Here is a 6,421-nt window from a genome sequence, read left to right on the forward strand (position 1 = left end):
CCCTGACGCAACCCTGACGCAACCCTGACGCAACCCTGACGCAACCCTGACGCAACCCTGACGCAACCCTGACAACCCTGACAAAACCCTGACAACCCTGACAACCCTGACAAACCCTGACAAAACCCTGACAAAACCCTGACAAAACCCTGACAAACCCTGACAAACCCTGACAAAACCCTGACAAACCCTGACAAACCCTGACAAACCCTGACAAACCCTGACAAACCCTGACAAAACCCTGACAAACCCTGACAAAACCCTGACAAAACCCTGACAAAACCCTACAAACCCTGACAAAACCCTGACAAAACCCTGACAAAACCCTGACAAACCCTGACAAAACCCTGACAAAACCCTGACAAAACCCTGACAAAACCCTGACAAACCCTGACAAAACCCTGAAAACCCTGACAAAACCCTGACAAAACCCTGACAAAACCCTGACAAAACCTCTCTGCTATAACAGCCGCTTTTCAAAACTGATGACTAAAAAAAAAAAAAAAAAAAAAAAAAAAAACCACATAACTTCTATTATTTTTTGAAAAAACCTATCGTGTGACCACTCATTTTAAAGGTCTTTTCAAGCCCTGTATGACTACGCCAAAAAAAACGGTGAAAAATATACACGGTGTTCAAAAATTATACATAAAGCAAAAAAAAAATAAAACTGTTAATAACTCGTAAACTAACGGATTTTTTAAGTTTTCAAAATAGCCATTTAAAGTCTCTTAAATACTCTACAAACTGATATAAAGCTTAAGTGATTAAAATATATAGGGTGTCTGAAAAAAACTAAGGAGAAAGCTGAACAGAAAAACTCTAAAAACTCTAAAACAAACATGTTTTTTTTGATTTTTCAAAATAGCTATTTTTAAGCCTCTTAAATGCTCTACAAACTGATAAGAAACTCAAGTCATTTAAATATATAGAGTGTCTAAAAACTAAGACTAAATCTATACAGAAATACTTCAATTACTCGAAAACTAAACAATTATAAAATGTTTAAAAATAGTCATTTAAAAGCCCTCTAATTGCTCTAAAAACTGACATGAAACTTGAGAATTTTGCATACATAGGGTGTCTCAAAAAAAATAAAGAAGCTGTACACTAAAAATTTAATAACTCGAAATCAAACAAATATGAAATGTTTAAAAATAGTCATATTAAAGGGCTTTAATTGCTCTACAAACTGACATAAAACTTTAGAATTTTGAACACATAGAGTGTCTAAAAAAAATTAAGGAATCCGTCCACAAAAACTCTAATAACGCGAAAACTAAACAGTTTTATAAAGTTTAAAAATAATCATATTAAAGCTCTTTCATTGCTCTACAAACTGACAAAAAACTTTACAATTTTGAATACACAGAGTGTTTAAAAAAAAATCTAACGTCTAAAATCTACCGTCGGTAAGTAATATCTTTTTTACCATCGCAGTTTATATTTTTTTCGTAGACAATCTCTGGAGGGCCCTAGCCTAAGATGATGTATACCGTTGCTTAGCAACGCATTGCATTAACCAAAACACACGTAAGTTCCCTGAAAAATGCATCGTCCACATGTATATACACGACGAGGTTACACGAATAAAATTAGGATATCTAGAATGTTTAAGTACTTTCAGTATATAATATTATGTTTCGTCTGGAATGATATGTGAAAATAAAAGAGTCTCAAAAGAGAAGTGAATGTGTAGAAAAAAATTTAAAAATTTATGTTTATCCTATGGTATCGGTCTATCGGACCATCTTTTAACGTTGATAGTTTCTTTTAAAAAAAGTGTATTACAAGAAAATTTATGCAAGCAGTCTATTGGATAATCTTTCAGCAATGCATGTTTCTTTCAAAATCAAGTTTATTAAAAGAAAAGTGTATGCACAGCAAAGTGCATAATAATCTCACAGGTTTTAGTGCCATAAGTCCATAAGCTTATGTTTTTGCAAAGCAAGAAATGTAAAAATAAAAGATTCTCAAAAGAAAGGTGAATGCATTGCTAAGCGCTTACAAATCTGAGTGCATTTTATGCTGGCGGTCTATTCGATAACCTTTCAGCGATGCATGATTCTTTGAAAATCAACTTTATTACAAGAAAAGTGTATGCGCAGCAAAGTGCATATAATCTCACAGGTTTTAGTGCCACAAGTCTATAAGCTTATGTTTTTGCAAAGCAAGAAATGTAAAAATAAAAGATTCTTCAAAGAAAGGTGAATGCATTGCCAAGAGCTTACAAATCTGAGTGTATTTTATGCTCGCGGTCTATTCGATAATCTTTCTGCGATGCATGTTTCTTTCAAAATCAAGTTTATTAAAAGAAAAGTGTATGCGCAGCAAAGTGCATAATAATCTCACAGGTTTTAGTGCCACAAGTCCATAAGCTTATGTTTTTGCAAAGCAAGAAATGTAAAAATAAAAGATTCTCAAAAGAAAGGTGAATGCATTGCTAAGCGCTTACAAATCTGAGTGTATTTTATGCTGGCGGTCTATTCGATAATCTTTCTGCGATGCATGTTTCTTTCAAAATCAAGTTTATTAAAAGAAAAGTGTATGCGCAGCAAAGTGCATAATAATCTCACAGGTTTTAGTGCCACAAGTCCATAAGCTTATGTTTTTGCAAAGCAAGAAATGTAAAAATAAAAGATTCTTAAAAGAAAGGTGAATGCATTGCTAAGCGCTTACAAATCTGAGTGTATTTTATGCTGGCGGTCTATTCGATAACCTTTCAGCGATGCATGATTCTTTGAAAATCAACTTTATTACAAGAAAAGTGTATGCGCAGCAAAGTGCATAATAATCTCAAAGGTTTTAGTGCCACAAGTCTATAAGCTTATGTTTTTGCAAAGCAAGAAATGTAAAAATAAAAGATTCTTCAAAGAAAGGTGAATGCATTGCTAAGAGCTTACAAATCTGAGTGTATTTTATGCTGGCGGTCTATTCGATAATCTTTCTGCGATGCATGTTTCTTTGAAAATCAAGTTTATTAAAAGAAAAGTGTATGCGCAGCAAAGTGCATAATAATCTCAGAGGTTTTAGTGCCACAAGTCCATAAGCTTATGTTTTTGCAAAGCAAGAAATGTAAAAATAAAAGATTCTTAAAAGAAAGGTGAATGCATTGCTAAGCGCTTACAAATCTGAGTGTATTTTATGCTGGCGGTCTATTCGATAATCTTTCTGCGATGCATGTTTCTTTGAAAATCAAGTTTATTAAAAGAAAAGTGTATGCGCAGCAAAGTGCATAATAATCTCAGAGGTTTTAGTGCCACAAGTCCATAAGCTTATGTTTTTGCAAAGCAAGAAATGTAAAAATAAAAGATTCTTCAAAGAAAGGTGAATGCATTGCTAAGCGCTTACAAATCTGAGTGTATTTTATGCTGGCGGTCTATTCGATAACCTTTCAGCGATGCATGATTCTTTGAAAATCAACTTTATTACAAGAAAAGTGTATGCGCAGCAAAGTGCATAATAATCTCAAAGGTTTTAGTGCCACAAGTCTATAAGCTTATGTTTTTGCAAAGCAAGAAATGTAAAAATAAAAGATTCTTCAAAGAAAGGTGAATGCATTGCTAAGAGCTTACAAATCTGAGTGTATTTTATGCTCGCGGTCTATTCGATAATCTTTCTGCGATGCATGTTTCTTTGAAAATCAAGTTTATTAAAAGAAAAGTGTATGCGCAGCAAAGTGCATAATAATCTCAGAGGTTTTAGTGCCACAAGTCCATAAGCTTATGTTTTTGCAAAGCAAGAAATGTAAAAATAAAAGATTCTTAAAAGAAAGGTGAATGCATTGCTAAGCGCTTACAAATCTGAGTGTATTTTATGCTGGCGGTCTATTCGATAACCTTTCAGCGATGCATGATTCTTTGAAAATCAAGTTTATTAAAAGAAAAGTGTATGCGCAGCAAAGTGCATAATAATCTCAGAGGTTTTAGTGCCACAAGTCCATAAGCTTATGTTTTTGCAAAGCAAGAAATGTAAAAATAAAAGATTCTCAAAAGAAAGGTGAATGCATTGCTAAGCGCTTACAAATCTGAGTGCATTTTATGCTGGCGGTCTATTCGATAACCTTTCAGCGATGCATGATTCTTTGAAAATCAACTTTATTACAAGAACAGTGTATGCGCAGCAAAGTGCATAATAATCTCACAGGTTTTAGTGCCACAAGTCTATAAGCTTATGTTTTGCAAAGCAAGAAATGTAAAAATAAAAGATTCTTCAAAGAAAGGTGAATGCATTGCCAAGAGCTTACAAATCTGAGTGTATTTTATGCTCGCCGTCTATTCGATAATCTTTCTGCGATGCATGTTTCTTTCAAAATCAAGTTTATTAAAAGAAAAGTGTATGCGCAGCAAAGTGCATAATAATCTCACAGGTTTTAGTGCCACAAGTCCATAAGCTTATGTTTTTGCAAAGCAAGAAATGTAAAAATAAAAGATTCTTAAAAGAAAGGTGAATGCATTGCTAAGCGCTTACAAATCTGAGTGTATTTTATGCTGGCGGTCTATTCGATAACCTTTCAGCGATGCATGATTCTTTGAAAATCAAGTTTATTACAAGAAAAGTGTATGCGCAGCAAAGTGCATAATAATCTCAAAGGTTTTAGTGCCACAAGTCTATAAGCTTATGTTTTTGCAAAGCAAGAAATGTAAAAATAAAAGATTCTTCAAAGAAAGGTGAATGCATTGCTAAGCGCTTACAAATCTGAGTGTATTTTATGCTCGCGGTCTATTCGATAATCTTTCTGCGATGCAAGTTTTTTTCAAAATCAAGTTTAATACAAGAAAAATGAATGTGCATCAAAGTGCATTTAAATCTATAAGGTTACAGTGCCACAAGTCCATAAGCTTATGTTTTTGCAAAGCAAGAAATGTAAAAATAAAAGATTCTTCAAAGAAAGGTGAATGCATTGCTAAGCGCTTACAAATCTGAGTGTATTTTATGCTGGCGGTCTATTCGATAACCTTTCAGCGATGCATGATTCTTTGAAAATCAACTTTATTACAAGAAAAGTGTATGCGCAGCAAAGTGCATAATAATCTCAGAGGTTTTAGTGCCACAAGTCTATAAGCTTATGTTTTTGCAAAGCAAGAAATGTAAAAATAAAAGATTCTTCAAAGAAAGGTGAATGCATTGCTAAGAGCTTACAAATCTGAGTGTATTTTATGCTGGCGGTCTATTCGATAATCTTTCTGCGATGCATGTTTCTTTGAAAATCAAGTTTATTAAAGAAAAGTGTATGCGCAGCAAAGTGCATAATAATCTGAGAGGTTTTAGTGCCACAAGTCCATAAGCTTATGTTTTTGCAAAGCAAGAAATGTAAAAATAAAAGATTCTTAAAAGAAAGGTGAATGCATTGCTAAGCGCTTACAAATCTGAGTGTATTTTATGCTGGCGGTCTATTCGATAACCTTTCAGCGATGCATGATTCTTTGAAAATCAAGTTTATTACAAGAAAAGTGTATGCGCAGCAAAGTGCATAATAATCTCAAAGGTTTTAGTGCCACAAGTCTATAAGCTTATGTTTTTGCAAAGCAAGAAATGTAAAAATAAAAGATTCTTCAAAGAAAGGTGAATGCATTGCTAAGCGCTTACAAATCTGAGTGTATTTTATGCTGGCGGTCTATTCGATAACCTTTCAGCGATGCATGATTCTTTGAAAATCAAGTTTATTACAAGAAAAGTGTATGCGCAGCAAAGTGCATAATAATCTCAAAGGTTTTAGTGCCACAAGTCTATAAGCTTATGTTTTTGCAAAGCAAGAAATGTAAAAATAAAAGATTCTCAAAAGAAAGGTGAATGCATTGCTAAGAGCTTACAAATCTGAGTGTATTTTATGCTCGCGGTCTATTAGATAATCTTTCTGCGATGCAAGTTTTTTTCAAAATCAAGTTTAATACAAGAAAAATGAATGTGCATCAAAGTGCATTTAAATCTATAAGGTTACAGTGCCACAAGTCCATAAGCTTATGTTTTTGCAAAGCAAGAAATGTAAAAATAAAAGATTCTTAAAAGAAAGGTGAATGCATTGCTAAGAGCTTACAAATCTGAGTGTATTTTATGCTAGCGGTCTATTCGATAATCTTTCTGCGATGCATGTTTCTTTCAAAATCAAGTTTATTAAAAGAAAAGTGTATGCGCAGCAAAGTGCATAATAATCTGAGAGGTTTTAGTGCCACAAGTCCATAAGCTTATGTTTTTGCAAAGCAAGAAATGTAAAAATAAAAGATTCTTAAAAGAAAGGTGAATGCATTGCTAAGCGCTTACAAATCTGAGTGTATTTTATGCTGGCGGTCTATTCGATAATCTTTCTGCGATGCAAGTTTTTTCAAAATCAAGTTTAATACAAGAAAAATGAATGTGCATCAAAGTGCATTTAAATCTATAAGGTTACAGTGCCACAAGTCCATAAGCTTATGTTTTTGCA

The sequence above is a fragment of the Polistes fuscatus genome, unplaced genomic scaffold (genome assembly GCF_010416935.1).
Source record: "Polistes fuscatus isolate 324 unplaced genomic scaffold, CU_Pfus_HIC Scaffold7, whole genome shotgun sequence".
NCBI classification, from domain to species: Eukaryota; Metazoa; Arthropoda; class Insecta; order Hymenoptera; family Vespidae; genus Polistes; species Polistes fuscatus.